The sequence below is a fragment of the Neophocaena asiaeorientalis genome, unplaced genomic scaffold (genome assembly GCF_003031525.2).
Source record: "Neophocaena asiaeorientalis asiaeorientalis breed wild unplaced genomic scaffold, Neophocaena_asiaeorientalis_V1.1 scaffold543, whole genome shotgun sequence".
Taxonomy (NCBI): domain Eukaryota; kingdom Metazoa; phylum Chordata; class Mammalia; order Artiodactyla; family Phocoenidae; genus Neophocaena; species Neophocaena asiaeorientalis.
The window spans coordinates 955,112-979,114 of NW_020173671.1; positions in this window are offsets into that span (position 1 = coordinate 955,112).

The window sequence follows — 24,003 nt, forward strand, 5'->3', positions numbered from 1 at the left end:
GGGGAGGCAAGTCTCGGGCTGCTGCTCTGCCCATGCGCTCCGGCCCTGAAGCTGGGTCCCCGGCTTCAGTCGGCGGTCCGCGCTCCCGGCACTGTCGCGACCCCCGGCTCCAGGCTGACCCTGCCCAGGCCCTCTGAGCGGCGGCCGCCGGACAGCTTCCTCCGCTGCCGCGGTTTTGATGTTTGAAAGGGGAGACGTCTCCCTACCCAGACTCCTGGCTGGGCTGAGATTACAGAGGATTGAGAAGCGAACCCCCCTTGGAGAGAAGACTTGGGAAACGGGCTTAACCTCATTCATTCGTTCATTCATTCATTCATTCAATAGAGCTCCCTACTTGAGAGGGGCTATGAGGAGGTTCTGTAGAGCTGTCTTATCCCCCAGGGCCTATTAACTTTTCAAAGGCCTTAGAAAATGTTTGAGACCTGAAGAAGAAGAAAAAAAGCTCCCGGATAAGGAAAGGGAACCAAAAAAATCAAAGTTAATCAATATTTAATGAAACGTCTGCAATATCTAGTCAACTGCAACATGACCCTTAATTAATTAATTATAAATATAATAAAGTTTAAGTCACAAGTCACAAAATGATTTCTTACAAAAACTGAAGTTTATCCAAATCTTTTCAAAAAAATTTTACAGCAAGATGTAGTTATTTCGTGTTGAATATGGGTGCATTTTATTATTTATGATGTAAGTGGCTAGGCCTAGGAAACTTCCGCTCTGGTAAAATGTGAATAAAGCAAAAAACAAAACAAGGCAGGAAACGATAAGGAGGGGGTGGTGCAGTTCAGAGAAGATTTCAAGGCAGCTGAGTGCAGAGTCCCTCCTGGGGAAGTCCGAAATCAGGTCCTGTACTGTCCTTTGTCCTAGTGCATCTTGTCCCCCACCCCCATCAGCCTCCTGGAGTAAGCTGCCCTCTGTCCAGGTGTCTTGTGACTTGGCTCCATGAAGTCTGTCCTCCTTAATGCAACCTGCACATGGAGTACAAGTTAACCATACATAGCATGTGAACAGTATTCCTCTTCTGGATTAAAAAAAAAAAACAAAACAACTTTTTAGAGAACACCAAACACTCCATCTCTAATGCCTGAGTCTCAGCTTTGCCAGCCACTGAAGTCATTTCTGAATGCTTAGAGCATTCACACACAAACAGCCCCATCAGTCACCAAGTCTGTGGTTTCCCATAACTTTAAAACAAAACTCAGCGGACCATCAGAAGAGGAGGGCAGGACGCTCACCAGAATTCAGCATCACAAAGATGTCAGTCTTGAAGAGAAATCAATAATAAGGAGACTGTCCCCAGGAATTCCCTGGCCGTCCAGTGGTTAGGACTCTGGCGCTTTCACCGCGGAGGCCCAGGTTCGATCCCTGGTCCGGGTAACTTAGATCCCGCAAGCTGTGTGCTGTGGCCCAAAAAATATAGAAACTGTCCCCAAATGCATCTCTAGCCATGGCATCTCTGCAGCCCTTGGGCCCTACATTTTCAACTGTCTGCCAGAGGTCCCTACCTTGATGGGAGGACAACTGCAAAAGCAGGAAGCCCCAAACCTATTTTCTTCCCACTTCCACTTCATCCCTCCACCCAAACTCTTTCTTCCCAACTTCCCTTTGTCTGTTAATGAAACCAGCCTTGAAACCTCTTTGATTCCTTCCTCTCCCTTGCTCCCCCATCATGTCCCCCTCCACCTCAGTCATCTAGCCAGCCAGGCTCAGAATTCTAACTCCAGTCTCACCTCATGTAGCTCCATCCCTGAACCTCTTGCCATTTTGATCAGGAAAACGCAGGATTTAGGACCACATAGACCTGGCTTTGAATCCGTCTCTGCCACTTACTAGAGCTTTAATCTTTGACAAATTCCTGAACCTCATCTCTAAAAAGAGGATACAGGACTTCCCTGGTGGCTCAGTGGTTAAGAATCCACCTGCCAATGCAGGGGACACGGGTTCGATCCCTGCTCCGGGATGATCCCGCATGACGCAGAGCAACTAAGCCCGTGTGCCACAACTACTGAGCCCACATGCCACAACTACTGAAGCCCGTGCGCCTAGAGTCCATGCTCCGCAACAAGAGAAGCCACTGCAGTGAGAAGCCTGCGCACCGCAACGAAGAGTAGCCCCCGCTCACCGCAACTAGAGAAAGCCCGTCCACAGCAAGGAAGACCGAAGGCAGCCAAAAATAAGTAAATAAGTTTATTTAAAAAAAGAAAAGGGCTTCCCTGGTGGCGCAGTGGTTGAGAGTCCGCCTGCCGATGCAGGCGACACGGGTTCGTGCCCCGGTCCGGGAAGATCCCACATATCGCGGAGCGGCTGGGCCCGTGAGCCATGGCCACTGAGCCTGCGCGTCCGGAGCCTGTGCTCCGCAACGGGAGAGGCCACAACAGTGAGAGGCTCGGGTACCGCAGGAAAAAAAAAAAAAAAAAAAGAGGATAGAAATATACACCTGAAGGGCTCGTTCAACAAATATGTAACAGGATGATTTACTGGGGGAAAAATGGCATTATGAATATATAGATTGAAAATTGTCCTTTTTTTCCTAATCTACAATTTCATTACAAAAGAGTGAGAAACATTTGTCCTCTCTCCATAGTAATTTTTGCTGGCAGTCTAGGCTGCTTTTACCCCCAAAAGAAAAAGGTCACAGACCACTGTTTTGCAGAGTCTAGGTCACAAGTCCAAACTCAATCCCTCAGGGCAGTTCCAGCCCATGAACCTGTTTTGTTCTAAGCTATTTTGTTCCGTCTGTACAGCGCTGATATGAAGCATTTTTATTTTTATAAATTTGAGTGAATTCCAACATTTAAAAGTCAAGAGCTATCCAACATCATTAGCCATTAGGGAAATGCAAATTGAAACCATAATGAGATACCACTTCACGCCCACTACGATGACTATAATCAAAAAGGCAGACAATAACAAATGTTGGCGAGGATGTAGAGAAACAGGAACCCTCAGTCATTTCTGGCAGGAAAATGGTGTAGTCACTGTGGAAAATGGTTTGCCAGTTTCTTAAAAGTTAAACATGAATGTACCATGTAACACAATTCTATCTTTCAGTATCTACCAAAAACCAACAAAAAAAGTAAGACATATATGGATACAAAAACTTGCACACAAAGGTTCAGAGCAGCATTATTCATAATAGCAGGAAAAAAATGGAATGTCCATCAACTGGTGAATAGGTAGCCAAATGTGGTATACCCGTACCATGGAATACTATTCGGCGATGAAAAGGAACACACTACAGTTTCATGCAGCAACATAGATGAACCTTGAAAACACTATGTTCAGTGAAAGAAGTCAGAGAGACCACATATTGTGTGATTCCATTTACGTGAAATAGCCCCAAAAGGCAAAGCTATAGAGACAGAAAGTACGATAGTAGTTGCCTGAGGTAAGAGCTGGGGTGGGGAGGACAGTAAATATACATGTGGGATCTTATTGTGATGATGAAAATGTTCTAAAATTGATTTATGGGGCCTCCCTGGTGGCGCAGTGGTTGGGAATCTGCCTGCCAATGCAGGGGACACGGGTTCGAGCCCTGGTCTGGGAAGATCCCATATGCCGCGGAGCAACTAGGCCCGTGAGCCACAACTACTGAGCCTGCACGTCTGGAGCCTGTGCTCCACAATGAGAGGCCCGTGCACCTCAATGAAGAGGTGCACACAACTAGAGAAAGCCCTCGCAGACCCAACACAGCTAAAAAATAAATAAATAAAAATAAAATAAAAAAATAAAATTGATTTATGGTGATGGTTACACAACTGGATAAAGTTACTAAAAGGTCACTGAATATTATGCTGTGAATTACATGATTTTAAAAATATACCTTAATATGTCATGTTTTAAAAATATAGAAAAAAGAGTTCTCTCATGAAAATCCAGATTTCTGGCTTCCCTTGAAAACACAGAAGATCTGGAAATTCCGCGCCAATTCGCTGATGCCTTAGCTGCTGCTCATTTTTAGACAAAGCTTGTGTTCTATCTAGAGCATGCCTCAGTCACCACTACTCTCTGTTGTCTCTTGAAGCCAACCTGCTTTATCCATTGACATTCTTTTCCTGGTCTTTTTAGGCATCTATTTGCGTTCTCAGTCTCTGTCATGCCTGTCAAGGGATTTCACGTCAGATCATTCCAGAGAGATAAGAGAAAGGGTGGTATTTTTGAGTTAAAAAGCTATTTCCCTGACAGTGGTGAAGGAGTAGGAGATCTGGGGTGCCCATGAGAAGAGGCCCCGTTTCAACAAGATTCCTGGAAGTGGCAGGACTTCGGGGCAGAGGCTACTGTACTGAGCCCCTCACAGCCCACCCCGGGGAAATAATTCCTGACTGACAGGAAGGATCGATGCTCAACTGTGGCATTTTGAAACAGCAGGAAGAACAGTTAAAAACAAACAGAAAACTTCTAATGATCTGAGAAAGAAGGAACCTTCCAGAATTTTCTTGGGCCCCTTAAGCTCTGGAGTTTTGGGGAGAAAAGAAAAAAACAGAAGTTTCCTGAAAATGACTAATTTAAGACTTCTCACCAGCCACGCAGGATAAGGCTAACTCAGATTTAATTTGATTTAGAAAAACAAAAGCACGATAGTCCTTGCATCCTAATGTCTTACAGCAACTTGTACCTGTGAGAAATGCTTACTATCTTTTGCATCTAGGAAGAGAGCAGGGGTTTTTAATCTGGAGTCTGTGGAAACCTAAAGAGTTTTAGGGGTTTTATAAAACCTCTGAAATTGTATGCAAAACGTATTGTTTTTTCTTCCCCCCCCCCCGCCCCGGGGAGAAGCTGTACAGTTTTTAGTAGATTCTCATAGAGGACTCTGATCCAAAAAGATTGCAAGAATGCGATATGGAGCTTCCCTGGTGGCGCAGGGGTTAAGAATCTGCCTGCCAGTGCAGGGAACACGGGTTCGAGCCCTAGTCCGGGAAGATCCCACATGCCGCGGAGCAACTAAGCCCGTGTGCCACAACTACTGAGCCCGCAAGCCACAACTACTGAAGCCCACGTGCCTAGAGCCCATGCTCTGCAACAAGAGAAGCCACCGCAGTGAGAAGCCCGCGCACTGCAATGGAGAGTAGCCCTCACTCGCCGCAACTAGAGAAAGCCCGCGCGCGGCAACAAAGACCCAATGCAGCCAGAAAAAAAAAAAAAAAAAGTAATATGGCATGATAAGTACTACATTATGGGAAGTACAGCAAGATCCAGGGACACATAAGGGACACCTAACCGAGAATGGTGGCAGGAGTGGGGGTGGGGGAAGTTCCAGAAAGTCTTCTTAGAGAAAGTCATTTTGAAAATATAATCTGAAAAATAAGGCATTAACCAGACAAACTGAGGAAGAAAGTACTTTCAGAGAAAAATAATACATAGAAGAGAGAGTACAGGGCTTTCCAAGCTCAGAAAGAATTTCAGAGCAAAGCTACCGCAAAGTGAACAAGCGTGGAGGAGTGTGAAATAAGGGACTGAGGAGGTAGGCAGGGGCCGGATTGTACGTGTAAACCATGAGGCAGAATTATTTTATCTGGAGGACAGCGAGGGAGCTATGGGAGAGTTTTCAACTGAAGAGTAGAATGACCAGGTTTGTGTTTTGGAAGCATCCCTCTGGTCATAATATAGAGAATGGAATAAAGTGGGGGGTCAGGGTAGGCCAGTTAAGAGGCTGCTGCCACAAACAGTCCATCTGAGAGATGATGGTGACTTGGTCTAAGCAGCCTGGAAAAGATGTGGTCAGGTTGTGGTGATGGCGATTGCAAAGATTAACTGAGATACTGAAAGCGCCAAGCCAACGTATGAAGATGTTAAAGTGCCTCGAACGTGCATGAGGATATCCGCAAGTGCCTAGCAGAGTATGAGTTGGTTCCCTTCCTCCACTTTCTCATGGCCTCTTGAATAAAAATAATCCCTCACTGTACCCTGTACACACATTTATCAAAACACCTATAAAAACTCCTTGTAAGTTTTTTTTATATCCATCCCTGTATCCTCCTTCGAAATGAGTGCTGTCCAAGAGAAACAGAATGGGAGCCACCAATGCAAGCACATATCTAAGTTTAAACTTTCTACATTTAGGGGCTACATTTTAAAAGTAAAGCAAAATAATTGAAATTAATTTTAATATATTAACCCAATATAAAAAGAATATTACATTTCAATATGTAAAAAAATCACTAATAGGCTATTTCGCATTCTTTTTCTTGTGCTAAGTGTTCAAAATCTGATGTGTGTTTTGGACCTACAGCACATCTCATTTCAGACTGGCCACATTTTAAGTGCTCAAGAGCTACATGTGGCTGGTGGCTACCAGAGTGGACCCCACAGTGCTAGACTGTAAACTCCGTGCAGGCAAAGTCAATGTTTTCAGCTGTATCCCCAGGAACTAGCTCAGTGCTTGATACAGAACAGATACTTAATAAATGCTTGTTGAATAGAAAGAAAGATGGAAGGATTGGATGGATGAGTGGATGGATGCATGAGGAGATCCCTTCTCGCTTTCCAGGTGTCATTTCAGCTGAGCCTGAATCCCCATCAGGACTGCAGTGGTGGAGGATAATGGGCTGCAGGGGCAAGGATGCAAGGAACCGAAGCATGGGCAGGGAAAAGTGATACCAGGAGACGGTGGGAAGTAATAGTATTTGACTCAAGAATGGAATACTTGCTGCAGAAAAGAAGGAGAGAAGTAATACTGGAGGTTCCTGGAAGCTGACACTGAACCTTATACACATCTGGGGATTCCCAAACTTCCAGTGTAATTTCCATCAGTAAATATTTAAGGAACAAATGAAAAGAGAGGTGAGAGGACGAGGCAGCAGGAAAAAGACAAGGAAGCAAAAAGAGAAAGGGAAATGTTATTAGCAAAGTGATAACAACTGCTGGTGTGAATGTTGGCAAATAACAAACAATAAGCAAGTTTCTTAGAGGGTCCAGGTTATCTTGATGGAAAGAGGAACAGGTCACTGGAGAAGTCTGAAGTCTTGTCAATGGTTAGAGATGGAAACAGGGTCATTGGTCTCAGAGTATCTGTGGTCCCTGGTGGATCAGACCTGGTGCGAAGAGGGGGAGTCACATTTTGGTGCAGAGAACCGCAGTCTGAAATCAAGCCTGATTGCTATTATATGACGCAGCATTATTGCCACCTCGGCCTTAAGGAGCCAGGCCTGGTTTGCATTGGTCCTACTCACTAGGTGAAGAGAAAATCAAGAAATTGCCCTGGATTTGCTAAAAATGGGTATGACTCTTCAGAAAAAAAAAAAAAAAAAAAAAAAAAAAAAAAAAAAAAAAAAAAAAAAAAAAAAAAAAAAAAAAAAAAAAAAAAAAAAAAAAAAGGTGTGTGGGCATCTCATTGGAGGTTGTTTTAAAAATCCAAATCAGTCTATTCTTGAAAGATATATTTTATCAAAGGCTTTTTTTGTTGTTGTTTAAAATAGTGGTCCCCAACCTTTTCAACACCAGGGACTGGTTTCGTGGAAAACAATTTTTCCATGGGGGAGCGGGGTGGGGGATGGTTCAGGTGGTAATACAAGCGATGGGGAGCGATGGGGAGCAGCAGATGAAGCTTTGCTCGCCTCCTGCTGTGCGGCTGGGTTCCTAACAGAACTGGTACCAGTCCGCAGCCTGGGGGTTGGGGGCCCCTGGTTTAAAACATCCTGCCTGGGGGACTTCCCTGTTGGTACAGTGGTTAAGACTCCATGCTCCCACTGCAGGGGCCCCAGGTTCGATCCCTAGCCAGGGAACTAGATTTCACATGCATGTCACAACTAAGAGTTCGCATGCCACAACTAAGAAGCCCACCTGCCACAACTAAGACCCGGTGCAACCAAATAATTAATTAATTACTTATTTTTAAAAAAGTAAAACATCCTGCCCGGGAATTCCCTGGCGGTCCAGTGGTTAGGACTCCATGCTTTCACTGCCGAGGGCCTGGGTTCGATGCCTGGTCAGGGAACTAAGATCCCACAAGTCTCACGGTGCAGCCAAAAAAAAAATCCTGCCTGATAGTGGGTACGTCCTTAACCTCTCTGTACCTTGATTTACTCTTGTGCAAAACAGGGATAACAATACCTACTTAGTAGGGTGGCTATGAGGCTTAGATACAGTGAGGTAACACTTGTAAAGGTCTCGGCACAAACTGGCAGTCAGTAGCGTTCCTCTTTATCGTCACTATGATAGGCATCAGCAGTATCATTACCCTTTTGAAAGGACTTATACACAGACTTTCAGAGGAAGCTTATCGTGTTCTTCCATTATTTTCTCTAGATGTATATTAAGAGTATTGTCCCTGGCTTGGAGTTTTAAATGAAGAATGCATACCCTGTAGAAAAAAAATCATTTACGGCTATCAAAGTTCTTAGAAAAACTAAATTAAAAATATGAGGTGGGGGGCTTCCCTGGTGGCACAGTGGTTGAGAGTCCGACGCCTAGAGCCCGTGCTCCGCAACAAGGGAAGCCATTGCAATGAGAAGCCTGTGCACTGCAAGGAAGAGTGGTCCCCGCTCGTGGCAACTAGAGAAAGCTGGCACACAGCAACGAAGACCCAATGCAGCCAAAAATAAAAATAACTAATTTCTAATAAATAAATAAATAAATCCCTCTCAAAAACTCTGCTGCCAATGCAGGGGGTGTGGTCAGGAAACTAAGATCCCACGTGCCATGCAGTGCGGCCGGAAGATTAAAGAAAAAGGTAGACAAACAATGCTAACTGGAAGTTATATATACACACATAGACCTCACAACTAGCTTACCTATAAAGGTCCTCTCTGATAGACATACAGGTACCTCTACACTTAGGAGCATTTGCTCTGTACATCTAAGCAAGAGAAATGTGAAGGGATAATCTCAGGATTTGAAGTGCATCTCAGTGTCACACAGGGCCTCTCACGGTAGGTAGTATGGCACCACAGATAAACGTCTGGACTCAGCAGTCAGTTAAATTGGCTCTACCACTTACAACTATGTGACCTTGGCCAAGTGATACAATCTCTCAAAGCCTCAGTGTTTTCATCTGTATAAGGGTGATGATGATGGTGATAGCACAGATTCCACGGGATTATTTTAAGGATTAAATAAGATAATATTTGCAAAGGCTTGGCCCAGCATTTGAATCCTAGAAGGTCTTGTCAATAGAATCTAGCTATCCTTAAGCGCTCAAACTGGGATCAGATCAAGTCTCTGGACCCAACTACCAATTTACAGAAACTATAGAGGACAGAGGAACGTGTTAAACCATACCAGAGGAATGTAATCAGCAAAATCCAGACTGTGGGAAACATCACAGGACAAACAAGCTGGTTTCTTCAACAAATAAATGGCAAGGAAAAAATAAACAACAACAAAAAGATGAGGCTCTGCTGTAGATTAAAAGAGATTTAAAAAACACATCAGGGCTTCCCTGGTGGCACAGTGGTTGAGAGTCCGCCTGCCAATGCAGGGGACGTGGGTTCATGCCCCGGTCTGGGAGGATCCCACATGCCGCGGAGTGGCTGGGCCCGTGCGCCATGGCCGCTGGGCCTTTGCGTCTGGAGCCTGTGCTCCACGATGGGAGAGGCCACAGCAGTGAGAGGCCCGCATACCGCAAAAAAAACAAAAATAAAAACAAAAACAAAACATCAACCAATTGCAATGAAACCTTTTTTGGATCCTGATGCAATGAAACATTTTTTGGATCCTCATTCAAGCAATAAAACAAATTATAATAATGTGTGTGTGTGTGTGTGTATAAAATAAAATTTATGAAACAAATAGAAATTTGAATGTTGACTGAATATTGGATAATTATGAATTATTGCTAATTTTTTTATGTGTGGTTATGGTATTGTGGTTATATGACACTAAAGAGTCCTTTTATTTTTGAAATTTACACTGAAATATTAACAGATGAAAGAATACAGTGCCTGGGATTTAATATACATATATATATATATACACACACATATATATATATGTCCCCCACCCCGCTCCACACCGCACAGCATACGGGATCTTAGTTCCCAGACCACGGATCGAACCCATGCCCCCTGTACTGGAAGCATGGAGTCTTAACCACTGGACTTCCAGGGAAGTCCATGGGATTTATTTTAAAATGGCATAAAAGAGGGGAAGTGGAGAGGGTACAGATGAAAGGAGTTTGGCCATGAATTGTTGAAGTTGGGTGACGGGTACAGGGGAGTTTATTATCACTTGTCTTAGTCAGGCTGCTATAAAAGAAGTCCATATAATTGATAGCTTATAAACAACAGAAATTCATTTCCCACAGTTCTGGAGGCTGGGAAGTCCAAGATCAAGGTGCTGGCACATTCAGTGTCTGGTGAGGGCCTGATTCCTGGTTTATAGATGGCTGTCTTCTGACTGTGTCCTTATGTGGCAGAAGAGGGAAGGAGCTCTCCAGGGTCTCTTTTACAAGGGCACTAATCCCATTCATGAGGACTCCACCCTCATGACCTACTCATCTCCCAAAGGCCCCACCCCCTAACACCATCACATTAGGGGTTAGGATTTCAACATATGGATTTTGGTCCCCCCAAAATAACATTCATTCCATTGCATTACTAGTCTCTCTACTTTTGCATATCTTTGAAATTCTCCAATAACATAAAATTCAAAAATTATTTTTGTTGATATGATTTCTACTGGAAGGGCTAGATTCTAAGGGAAAGGAAATGAAATCCTAGAAAAAAAATAAGAAATTCCTCAGGGAATTCCCTGGCTGTCCAGTGGTTACGACTCCGTGCTTTCACTGCCGAGGGCCAGGGTTCAATCCCTGGTTGGGGAACTAAGATCCCACAAGCTGCACAGCACAGCCAAAAAAGAAAAAAAGAAAAAATTCCTCAGTTTGATTTTCACAATCATGCATAATATGAACTCAACCTACCTTCTCAAATTCCTGTCTCCTGCTCCTTCATTATAGCTGTTTCTCCTAATAATCACCTCTCCTTGGCCTCCTCCATCTGTCTTGCTTTTTTTTTCTGGTCATCCTCTCCCCTTTGCTTATGCTATTATATTTTCCATTGGAGGGCCCTTTCTCCACAAATCCACCTAGACAAGTCCTCCCAGGAGGACTTGTGTCAGGGAGCCTTGTTGAAGCTCTTCAGTGTGAGAAACACCACTGGGGAGCTCAAGCGAAGGCCCCTGTTCTCCTCAATTTTAGACTCAAGATTCATAGTTGTGCAGCATTTTTGGCATATTCGGAAAGGGTGGTTCCTGCTCTGCCCTTGAATGTTCTCATGAAAGATTTCCCAATTTCCTTCTATTGAAAACACTGATGGGTGTGAGCCCACTGATAATAATAATAACACTATTTTCCATACCAGGTATTTGAGAGTTGGCTGGCGGGAAGCAGAGGAGCTGGCCAGGAACCCAGCTTTCTCAAAGGAGCTCCAGACCTGCATCTGCCCTTCAGAGAGACATGTGGGAATCACAGAGTCTAGACCTTTATGGATGGAAGAGCCTGTAGAAGCTGCCTATTCATTGTTTCACAGATGAGACACTGAGTCAGGGACTTGCCCAACAGCACAGAGCAAATCAATGCAGACCTAGGACTCAGCCCTAAGTCACGTGTCCACTCTCCATACAGGATTTTCTGTGTGTCATCATTTTCAGCCGTGGCAATTTTGTGGTGCACCTACTGTGTGTGGCACTCCTACTGCGTGCATAGAAAAATAATAGCATCTCAGAAAGGGTTGTAGAATTCAGAAGATGCTCGTGGGTTTAGGCAGGGAGTGGGGGAGGAGTGGGGAAGAACTCATGGAAATAGGGCTGGTTCTCAGCTTGGACAGAAAAGGGGAGAGGATGGCACAGGGTATCAAGATAATGGGGAGGGCTTCCCTGGTGGCACAGTGGTTGAGAGTCCGCCTGCCGATGCAGGGGACACGGGTTCGTGCCCCGGTCCGGGAAGATCCACATGCCGCGGAGCGGCTGGGCCCGTGAGCCATGGCCGCTGAGCGCGTCCAGAGCCCGTGCTCTGCAACGGGAGAGGCCACAACAGTGAGAGGAGAGATAGATCTAGAAGCCTGAGGGAGATTTAAGTAAAGGGATGCCCATTCTTCCCCCAAAGCATCTATTCACAAATCATGGAGACATCCAGTTACCTTCTCTTCCCTGCAATGCCTGACAGCCTGTGAAAATGCCTAATGCTTTTTCCAGTTGGGGAACTGATGGGCCAGAGGCTCTTGGCTCAAGGCCAAGCAGGTAATATCTAGATAACATCCAGCGTGATGATTAAACAGAGATGTTTTGGAGACACAGCCTGAGCTCAAATCCCAGCTCAGTAGTGACTTGACCTTGGACGAAGTCAAGTCCTTCCTACTTGTCAGGGTCATGGCATGAGTTCAGGAGCTGCTGTACATAAAGTGGTAAGCACGGTGCCTGGCACACAGGTAACCGCTTAGTAAATGGCAGCTGCTATTCTGGTACTTTGCTCCTCTGTCTCCCTCGTCCTGGCTGCTGAGTCAACAGGAAGTTGGCCTAGAGACAAATGAGCTCCCCGGAACATACCTGGAGTCAAGACCTATTAAAAGTTTCTCTCTCTTCATGACCACATCTTTCATTTCGGGGAAAATCTGGAAGAGCTAAACTGGGAATGGAAAATTTGCATCTGACGAAAGGTATGTGCAAACACATGTTTGCAAATGAGGTCAAGGTTTCAAAATACCCCTCCTCTGACAGATGAGTCAAGGCCCACACAGTGGTCTTACTATTCACCGCACATGACGGCACATTCTCCCCGCAACTGATAGGGTCGTTCGCCAGGAGTTATATTGGAAGGAGTTACTCATTGGAAAATGTGGCTGCATTGCCCAGACTGAGATCTGAACTTGGACTTCCAGGGATTTCACCCAAAATAAGCTGAATTCCTCAGTTATAATTGTCAAAGAAACACAGCCAAGGAATCTGTGTGCCAGACCAACGCCAGCTCCTGCTGGGAAAAGTGTGGGTCCAGGCAGGGGATGCTCACGGCTTTGAGTAGGAAAGCACAAGGCACTGGCCTCTTCTGACCCTCAAGGCATTTAGTCACTGCCCAGGACTGTGACCAATTGGTTGTCGCTCATCCTTTTCCTTTGAGATCTCTCTTCTCTTGTTGTTTCATAAAATTACTTACATCCCTTGTTGTTATTTAATCTTGCAAGCTCCTGTGAGGGCATGGATGACGCCTTATATTTTGTTGAACCGCCCCGCCAAATCTAATCCAGAGTCTACTACAGAGAAAGACTGTAGTTGTTCACAGACAAAAGATTCACATTCCGGGGCTTCCCTGGTGGCGCAGTGGTTGAGAGTCCGCCTGCCGATGCGGGGGACGCGGGTTCGTGCCCCGGTCCGGGAAGATCCCACATGCCGCGGAGCGGCTGGGCCCGTGAGCCATGGCCGCTGAGCCTGCATGTCCGGAGCCTGTACTCTGCAATGGGAGAGGCCACAACAGTGAGAGGCCCGCGTACAGCAAAAAAAAAAAAAAAAAAAAGATTCACATTCCTAGTATATTAGGAGCTTCTAAAAATGGAGAAGAAAATAACCAGTAACACCACAGGAAAATGAGCTAGAGATATGAATAGATAATTCACAGAAAAAAGAAATGAAAACAGTCCTTAATCATATGAAAAAATGCCCAAACTCATTCATAATAAGAACAACATAAATGAGAACTACACAGATATTATTTCCAACCTATCAGATTGGCCCAAACTCAAAAGTTTTACAACACACTCTTGGCAAGGTTGGTGGAGAAACAGGTACACTCCGCATTACTGGGGAAACATGTTTTATTATGTAAAAGTCTATTGCATTTGTACACTCTTTAACGAGTGTTGTGTTTGTGATACATGGAGCTCCCTAAAACACGGATTCTGGAGCAGGGACCCAGGGTGGGAATCCTTTTACCGAGTTCTAAGGAAAGTTCTGCTTTGGAGTCATCTCTAATGAAAAGAGCAAGATGGAGAAAAGTATGTACAGAATGTAAGAAAGGATGTATCTTTTTTTTTATCACAAAAGTTTAGCCATACTTTATTATTTTTTTTAAAGTATCTATAGGGAGAGAAAGGAAATAGAGTAGAGTCCCAAGGATAGAAGGTGGACTTCTCTAAATATACCTTGTTTGGTAGATATGACTTTGGAACCATGTAAATATTTTATATAACTAAAACAAAATTAAAGTTTAAAAAGGGTCTTGGGGCTTCCCTGGTGGCGCAGTGGTTGAGAGTCCGCCTGCCGATGCAGGGGACGCGGGTTTGTGCCCTGGTTTGGGAGGATCCCACATGCCGCAGAGCGGCTGGGCCCGTGAACCATGGCCACTGAGCCCGTGCGTCTGGAGCCTGTCCTCCACAACGGGAGAGGCCACAGCTGTGAGAGGCCTGCGTACCGCAAAAAAAAAAAAAAAAGGGTCTTGGGGCTTCCCTGGTGGCGCAGTGGTTAATATGCCTGCCAATGCAAGGGACACGGGTTCGAGCCCTGGTCTGGGAAGATCCCACATGCCGCAGAGCAACTAAGCCCACGCGTCACAACTACTGAGCCTACACTCAAGAGCCCGCAAGCCGCAACTACTGAGCCCACTTGCCACAGTTACTGAAGCCCGCGTGCCTAGAGCCCTGCTCCACAACAAGAGAAGCCACCACAATGAGAAGCCCGCGCACTGCAACAAAGAGTAGCCCCCACTCACCCCAACTAGAGAAAGCCTGTGCAGCAACGAAGACCCAACGCAGGCAAAAAAAAAAAAAAAAACCAAGCAAACAAATTAAATAAATATTTTAAAAAAAGGGTCTTCACTGAAAATCTAAAGTAAGTGAAAAAAAGAACCCAACTCTTTATCCAATTTGAGGCATAACCACACAGCCAAAAAGTATTCCAAGGGACCTGAAGGCATAGAAACTTGAGGGCACATTCCTAGTGGGATAATCCTAAGGACAAAGAGAACTGTTGGAAGGAAGGAACGAAGGGGGGACGGGGAAGAAATCTTAAACCATCTTCAGTAATCACATTGCTGGTGATAGGGTTGATATTGCTATTCTGACACTGTTACGTGTACTCTGTGGGTTAAACCTGATGAGTAATTCTGTTATATCATCAGGAACCAGGCATTTCAGTATCGGAGAAAGCAGGTATGTATGTAAGATAGATGAGGTTAAGTAAACACTTTGCAGTACTGCATTTGAACCGGAATTTCAGCAAGAATTGATGAAAATATTCTGTCATTGAAAAAAGGATTTCCTAGCTCTGCCCATGGAGGAAGCCTAGAAACAGTGGGCACCCCTAGAGCAATGAGCACCCCTGGTGGCTCTATACTGTGGTCTACAAATGCTATCAAACATAGGATCCTCAGGGAAATGGCTGAGTCCAGGGCTGAGACAGGAAATATGCAAGGCGAGCTTGGAATATCTTATCGTAACAGAAAGCAAGGAAACAAAATATCAAAAACTACTAAGTTATGACAAAAGGACATAGGAGCTAATGTGAAGAGGCTCCCTCTGGCCAAACACAGGAGCCACAGCTTGAGTATCATAATGATAGCAATGGCAATGAATTGAAACATGTTAAATATGTTTAAATACGAGAGTTCACAATGATTCAAACAAAAAAATTCATGGGCTACCTTTGAAGAGGGCAAAGGAACAATCTCATGACTTAGAAAGCAAGTAAATAGATGTTTAAAAAAATCAAGCATTTATCTTGTCTTTCCTATACAAACTGTAACTGCAGGATAGCCAAAGAATTGACGAGGGAAAAGTTTTTTCCCTTAATAAATGACCGTTAATAAATGACAAAGGAATGGTAGAATTGGAATGTCGTTGCTTTACAACCCCCTGCAAATATTGGATTTAGACAATAATCGTCAGTGGATACTAACATCATAAAAAGAAAACCAACCTGACATGGTTCTCCTGGTGGAAGTACAGAATGCAACCTCTGAGCTGTCCAAAAAAAAAAAAAAAAGAAAGAAAAAGAAAAAAGAAATCAAACCTAAATCTGACTGAGCCTCTAGATCTCACTACTAATTTATCAGAAATACAGAGAACAGAGAAACATGTTAAACGTAGCCATAGGAAAGCAATCTGAAAAACTCAGATTGCAGGAAATTTTAAAGGACAAACAACTTGATTTCTTCAACAGTAAATTGCAAAGAAATTAAAAAGGGAGAAAGAGAGTCGAAGAGAGAACTGTGGATCGAGATCAAGAGACAAAACATACATCAGCTGGCCTTCCCTGGTGGCGCAGTGGTTGGGAGTCCGCCTGCCAATGCAGGGGACACGGGTTCGTGCCCCGGTCCGGGAGGATCCCACATGCCGCAGAGCAGCTGGGCCCCGTGAGCCATGGCCGCTGAACCTGCGTGTCCAGAGCCTGTGCTCCGCAATGGGAGAGGCCACAACAGTGAGAGGCCCACGTACCGCAAAAAAACCCCCACATATATCAGCAAACAATATATGGACCTGATTTGGAATTTGATTCAAATAAATTGTTTAAAAAATTATATACAGGTAGAACAATTGGGGGATTTGAATACTCATTAGATGTTTGATAATATTAAGGAATTATTGTTAATTTTTTGTTGTGATAATGATATTGTGGTTTTTTGTTTTTTTTAAAAGAATCCCTATCTAGAGATACAGGCTGATATATTCAAAACAAAATAATATGATGTTGGGAGTCATTCAAAATAATCTGGGACAAGTGAGTAGCATTACTGTTGAAATAAGACTGTCTACGAGTTAACTGTTGGAAGCTGGGTGACAGGTCATGGTCGGGGGTGTCCTCAAACTCTTCTCTTTTGCTTATGTTTGAATTTTCCATAATAAAAACTTAAAAATAAGTAAGATTAAAACGTGGTTTTAATTACAAAAATAGTGCATGCTTTTTGAAAAACATTAAAATAATACAGGAGTGTAGAAAGTGAAAGATAAAATCTCCTTAACCCCTGGCCCTTGACCTCAGCAGTAATCACTATCAATGGTTCAGTAGATTCTGTGGTAAGATTTTGTGTTGCTAGGACTTCCCTGGTGGTCCAGTGGGTAAGACTCTGCGTTCCCAATGCAGGGGGCCCGGGTTCGATCCCTGGTCAGGGAACTAGATCCCACATGCATGCCGCAACTAAGAAGTCTGCATGCCGCGACGAAGATCCCGCGTGCTGCAGCTAAGACCCAACACAACCAAAATAAATAAATAGATAAATATTTTTTTAAAAAAAGGATTTTGTGTTACTGCTCAGACATTGTCACTATGCTACTCTAAGGCGGGAGTATGCTTCCTTACCCTGCTGTGCTCAGGCTTAGCTATGGAACTTGCTGGACCAAAGAACAGAGATTCTTTAAGAGCCAGAACATGTTTTTCTCTTCTGCCACGATGTTCCAGAAAGTTCGATCCCAGAGTGAAGACAAGAAAGCCACAACCAGCCGATGACACCCTGGTGTACATAAGCAAACCTTTATCGTGGCAAACACTGAGATTTTTACAGTGATTTAGCACCGGGACACAGCCTCACCCATCCTGACTGATACAATATCCTTCCAAGCCTTTCGCTGTGCATGTATAAAATAGTTTTTTCCATGAATATTATACCTATTACACTTCAATTTGCTTTTTTAAAAAAACTCAATAATGTATCATGGGCATTTGAGTCTCTTTGAAATAAAACCAATCTGAGTTCCCAAAGGCCCCAAGATAGTTTCCTAAGGCCAGAGACTTCTGTTTCTTTAAAATGTGGGTCAATGGAGAAGTTCTCCCAAAAAAAAATTCATGCGGGAAGTAAGCTGAGTGGGTCAGAATGTGAATTCCAACATTAGCGCCCTCCTTGTCACTGGAGTATAATTGGCAGAGGATCTGCATGATTCCAAGGCTCTTCCTGCTAGAGGAAGGCAGGACATCTACGGGGCTGTTAAAGTGCCCATCTTTCGGGACTTCCCTGGTGGCGCAGTGGTTAAGAATCCACCTGCCAACGCAGGGGACACAGGTTCGTGCCCTGGTCCGGGAAGATCCCACATGCCGCGGAGCAACTAAGCAAATCTTATAGGCGCTGCCTGAGGTTGGAGGCAAAATCCTGGATTTCCTCAACAGCTTGGAGTCAGAGGGCTTTTACTGCTATTATGATTACAGCTGAAGTGCTGGGAGAATTGAGAATTTAGTTTTTCGGTTATATTATCAAACTCAATCAGATTGGCCCCCCTGGGTTTCCTCTGTCTGATAGTGGCACCTCCATGTTGCCAGGTCCACACACTGGAAACCATCTTTCACTCTCCAGACCACTAGCATATGAGCTCCAAGGGGACAGAGGTCTGTCTTGTCCACTGCCGTGTCCTCAGTGTCTGCAACGCTGCCTGACACACAGTAGATGCTCAATAAATATTTCATCAGTGAACGATTCTAAGCACTTGCCAAGTCCTCTGACTTCTCCCTCTATAATTTAGCTTCGACCTGTCATCCTGTCATTCCCATTGTTACTACCCCTGGTGGTTTAAAGAGAGCCACCATTCTTGGACAATGCTCCCGTTGAGATGTGGGGTGTATGTCCTCAACTCTTGAACCTTGGTGGATTCTGTGACTACTTGAACCTATAGCATATGGTAGAAGTGATGGAGCGCCACTCTCCAGGCCCAGGATTTAAGAGGCTGGCAATTCCCACTTCCTGTCTCTTGAAACTCTCGCGCTTACAGCCCTGGGCTGCTGGACAGGCCCTGAGAGACTACATGGAGAGGGAGAAATGCCCAACTGAGACCAGCCTTCCAGCCATTTCTGCCAAGGAGCCAGACATAAGAGCAATGCTCTCTTGGACCTTCTAGACCATCTCAGCCTACCAGCTGAATACCGTTGAGTGACTCCAGTTGGGTGTTCTGTCCAACAGAAGAATTATTCAGCTGAGCCCTGGGTTGGTGCACACAATTGTAGCTGAGTCCAAATTCCTGATCTCCACGATTGTAAGATGTGCTACTATTGTCGTCACTTGAAGCCATCAAGTTTCAGGGTGATTTGTTAATGCAGCAATACATTACGGCAACATTACCCTGCTTGGGACCTTATAACTTCTTACCTGGAAAACTGACTCCTACATTCAGTCTCCTGCCACTCCAACCATGCTCTACACCGCTCAGTTGGTTTTCTTGAAGAAGCTGTAGGAGTCCTGTTTAAAAAAAAAAAAAGAAAGTTATTGTCAACAGAATGTGGCCCAATCCCTTTAGCCTGCCCCCACTGGCCTTCTAAGATCGCTCTTTGAACTCAACTTTCCAAGTTCTCCTATTCCTCCTATTTCTTATATTCCAGCCAAATTCAAGCTTTGGTCCACCCCCTCGACACCCCATAATTTTTATTTTGTTCATACAGTTCCTCCTCCTGCAACGCCCTTCATCTCATCCATGTATGTGCACATCCTCCTCGCCTTCCAAAGACATCCAAGAATGTCAATTTCCCTAGTGGAAATAATCTCTCTCCTGAATTTCCACATCATTTGATCTGGGGCTCTCATGAAATGTTCCCTTTTCTGCCTTTTTAACATTATAATTTAAAACCATGTCTTTAAGTTCCTCATAGACCAGGGACTCCCAGGAGGCAGAGCTGATGAAGTCTTATTTACTTATTACTGAAACTAGCAAATAACTCAGCTCTTGGTAGATCCTTAATAAATATTTGTTGGACAAACAGGAGGATAAATGGGTGAATGGGTCAGATACATTTGCTAGAACCACGTCACTGGGCCTCAGGTCCTCTCTCCATTTCTCAGCTCTGTCTTCTTCTGTCTTGGTTTCTTTCAGAGGCAGGTGTCTTGGTTTCTTTCGCCAGCTGGTGGCACAGATGGTCCCCAGCAGCTTCACACTTACACCCTACCAGTTTCACACCCTCCACCGAACAGGGTGCTTCTTTTTCCCCAATAGTTCCAGAAAAAGTCTAGGGGTGAGGACTCACTAGGCACAGAGGAGGCCTTTCCCTGAGCCAATCACTTTGGCTCTAGCCAAAGGGATGGACTGTCCTGATTGTCTAGTCCTGGGTTTTCAAGAGACCCCAGGAGCTAGAGCTGGAGGTGGTGGTGGAGGGAATTACCCTAAAGGAAAATGACGGGGCTGTTAATCAAGGAATGCAGAATGGAAGCTGGAGAGGGAAGACAACAGATTCCACTCCACCCATCCTGGGAGGAGCAAGCAATCTCCACGGAAAAGGCGTGCTTTTCCTCAAGCTTAGCGTTAGGTACCTAATCTTTACTGGACCCTTTTAAAGAGAACTGTGCTGGGAATTCCCTGGCGGTCCGGTGGTTAGGACTCCACGCCTCCACTGCCAGGGGCCTGGGTTTGATCCCTGGTCAGGGTACTAAGATCCTGCAAGCCGTGTGGTGCAGCCAAAAAACAAACAAACAAACAAGGAGATCTGTGCCAACCAGGTAACAGGGTATCCGGGCCCATGAGAGCTCCACTCCACTAGCTCTGTCCCCTCCCCCATCTCTGCTCCTTATCCAAACCTCCTTCCATTTGTCTCTGATTTGCCCTTCCTCACCAATCACGCCTAACTGTCGTCTTTCCTGGTTCCCCATCCCTCTTAGCATCCGTGAGCATGAAACACAAGAGCTGTTTAACACCACTTCCCTGCCCAAGCCCACCTGTACCATCACCACATATTTACATCCTTGGTCTGCTGTTGGCCATCAGGCAGGAAGCCCATCTGAACAGTAAAGAGACAGAGCCCTGATATTGCTTGAGCTCCTGAAGCCAGCCATACCTGAAGCCAGCTATATCTCTGTTGTGGGTTGAACGGTGTCCTCCAAAAAGAAATGTTGAAGTCCTGGGACTTCCCTGGCGGCGCGGTGGTTAAGACTCCAAGCTCCCAATGCAGGGGGCCCGGGTTCGATCCCTTGCCAGGGAACTAGATCCCACATGCGTGCCACAACTAAGGAGACGGGGAGCCATAACTAAGGAGCTCGCCAGCCGCAACTAAGACCTGGTGCAACCAAATAAATAAATAAAAATTTTAAAAATGATAATAATTAAACAATTCCTTAAAAAAAGAAAAAAGAAATGTTGAAGTCCTAACCCCTGGCACCTGTGAATGTGGCTTTATTTGGACATAGTTTCTTTGCAAATATAATCAAGTTAAGATGAGGTTGTATGGGTGTCCTTGTAAGAAGATGGGAGTCCTTACAGGAAGAGGAGAAGAGATCTAGAGACAGATACATAGGGAGGATGCCACATGATGATGGAGGCAGAGATTGGAGTGATGTGTCTACAAGCCAAGGATTGCTGGTGACATCAGAAGCTGAGAAAAGAATGGAACAGAATTTCCCCTAGAGCCTCCAGAGAGGGAGAGAGCTTCCAGAAAGAAGTAACCTTGTTGATACCTTGACTTCAGACTTCTAACTTCCAGAACTGTGAGGGAATGTTTCTGTTGTTTTATGCCACCCAGACTGTGGTAATTTCTTAGGGCAGCTGAGAAGGAAACCTACACTATTCCTGTGTTTCTCCTTTACTCTCACACTTCTGCCAAACTCACGATACTTCTGACCCCTGATGCGTAAGGGCTTCCCCACACCAAGCAATTCTCTGACACCAGCGAGGTGTCCTACAATTCAACTCAATTCTGACACTGTCTACCTGGAGAAGGCATCGGATTCCACAGGTTAAGGGCTCAGTCCTACAAGACTGTCCCCACCCCGACTTCGGATACCAATTTCAAGTCCAGGCTGTCACCTGAGCTTCTAACCAACTGGCTATAGGCCAGAGGTTCCAATGACTCCCTCCTGGAGTTAGATTAATTTGCTAGAGTGGCTCAGAGAACTTAAACATTTTACCTCCTAGATTACTGGTTTATTATAAAAGGACATAACTCAGGAACAGCCAGATGGAAGAGACGCACAAAGCAAGTGGGGAAAGGGCTCAGAGCTTCCATGCCCTCTCTAGGCAGCCACACTACCAGAACCTTCACGTGTTCACCAACCCAGCTTTCCAAACACCGTCCTTCCGGGATTTTATGGAGGCTTCATTATGTAGGCATGAGTGATTAAATCATCAGCCATTGGTGACGGGACTCAATCTCTAGCTCCTCTCTCCTCCTTGGAGGTCAGGGGTGGGATGGAAAGTTCCAAACTTCTAGTCACACAGTTGGCTCCCCTGTCAACCAGCCCCCATCCTTAGGTGACTTAGGGGCTTTCCAAAAGTCACCTCATTAATGTAACAAGACACTTTTTATAGCTCTCATCACTTAGGAAATTCCAAGGGTTTTAGGAGCTCTGGGCCAGGAACTGGGATGGAGACCAAATATATACTTCGTATTATAAATCACAATATCACAGCAGCCCTAGGAAACTAATACACCTTCTCATTTTTCCCCCGTTTTGTGATCCAATGAATTCCCTGGTTGCTTAAGCAAAATGTTTTCTATTACTTACAGCTAAAGTCCTGAAAAACACGTATTACCTAGTCTATGCGCGCAGGATGCAAACGCAAATTAGACCTTGTTCTTATCTTTTATTTTTTAAATAGGTTTTTTTAGGTTATTTTTGCAGCATTCAATCCCACTCCCCATATTTAACGTAAAGTATATAACAGAGGATTTTTTTGTTTTTTGTTGCTGTTTCCTAAACCAAAAATTGACTGGCCAATTCATTCACTTCATTCAGCAAATATCGTGCGCTCATCAACTACGGAAATCACAGTTTAGTGATAAATCAGTCAAACTATCTCCAGCGTTGCTTTTTTTCCTTTCTTCCCACCCCATCCTTCTGGGCACCTCCACCCCAAACCACCAATCTGTTCTCTGTAACTATGAGTTTGTGGGTTTTATTTGTTTGTTTTTAGATTCCACATGTAAGAGCGATCATACCGTGTTTGCCTTTCTCTGTCTTATTTCACTTAGCACAATGCCCTCAACGTCTATCCATGTTGTGTCAGATGGCAAGATTTCATTCTTCTTTTTTATGGCTGAATAATATTTCATTATATATATACACACCACAATTTTTTTAATCCATTCACCCACTGTGTTGTTTACTTAGGTTGTTTCCATATCTTGGCTATTGTAAACAATGCTGCAAGTATCTGGGGGGTGCAGATATATTTTCGACTTAGTGTTTTCATTTCCTCTTGATAAATACCCAGAAGTGGAATTGCTGGATCATATAAGTAGTTCTATTTTTAATTTTTTGAGGAACCTCCATACTGTTTTCCACAGTGGCTGCACCAATTTACATTCCCACCAACAGTGCACAAGGGTTCCCTTTTTTCCACATCCTTGTCAATACTTATTATTTCTTGTCTTTTTGAAAACTGCCACTTTGACAGGTGTGAGGTGATATCTCATTGTGGTTTTGATTTGTATTTCCTTGATGATTATTGATGTTGAGCATCTTTTCATGTACCTGTTGGCCATCTGCATGACTTCTTTAGAAAAATGTCTATTCAGATCTTCTTCCCATTTTTTAATTGTTTGCTTGTTTAGTTTTTGCTATTGAGTTGTATGAGTTATTTACATATTTTGGATATTAGTTCCTTATCAGTATATGATTTACAAATATTTTCTCCCATTCAGTAGGTTGCCTTTTCATTTTGTTGACTGCTTCCTTTGCTGTGCTGAAACTTTTTAGTATGATGTAGTCCCACTTATTTATTCTTACTTTTGTTGCTTTTGCTTTTGGTATCAGATTAAAAAAAATAATTGTCAAGATCTATGTGCGAGAGATTACCACCTATGTTTTCTTCTAGGAGTTTTATGGTTTCAGGTCTTACATTCAATTCTTTAATCCATTTTTGCGTTAATTTTTGTGTATGGTATAAGATAGTGGTGGAGTTTCATTCTTTCACATGTGGCTGTCCAGTTTTCCCAGCACCGTTTATTGAAGACACTATTCTTTCTCCACTGTATATTTTTAGCTCCTGTGTCATAAATTAACTGACCATATATGTTTGGGTTTACTTCTGGGCTCCCTATTCTGTTCCATTGATCTATGTATCTGTTTGTATGCCAATGCCATACTGTTTTAATTACTATCACTTTGAATGTGGTTTGAAATCAGGAAGCATGATGCCTCCAACTTTGTTCTACTTTCTCAAGATTGCTTTGGCTGTTTGGGTT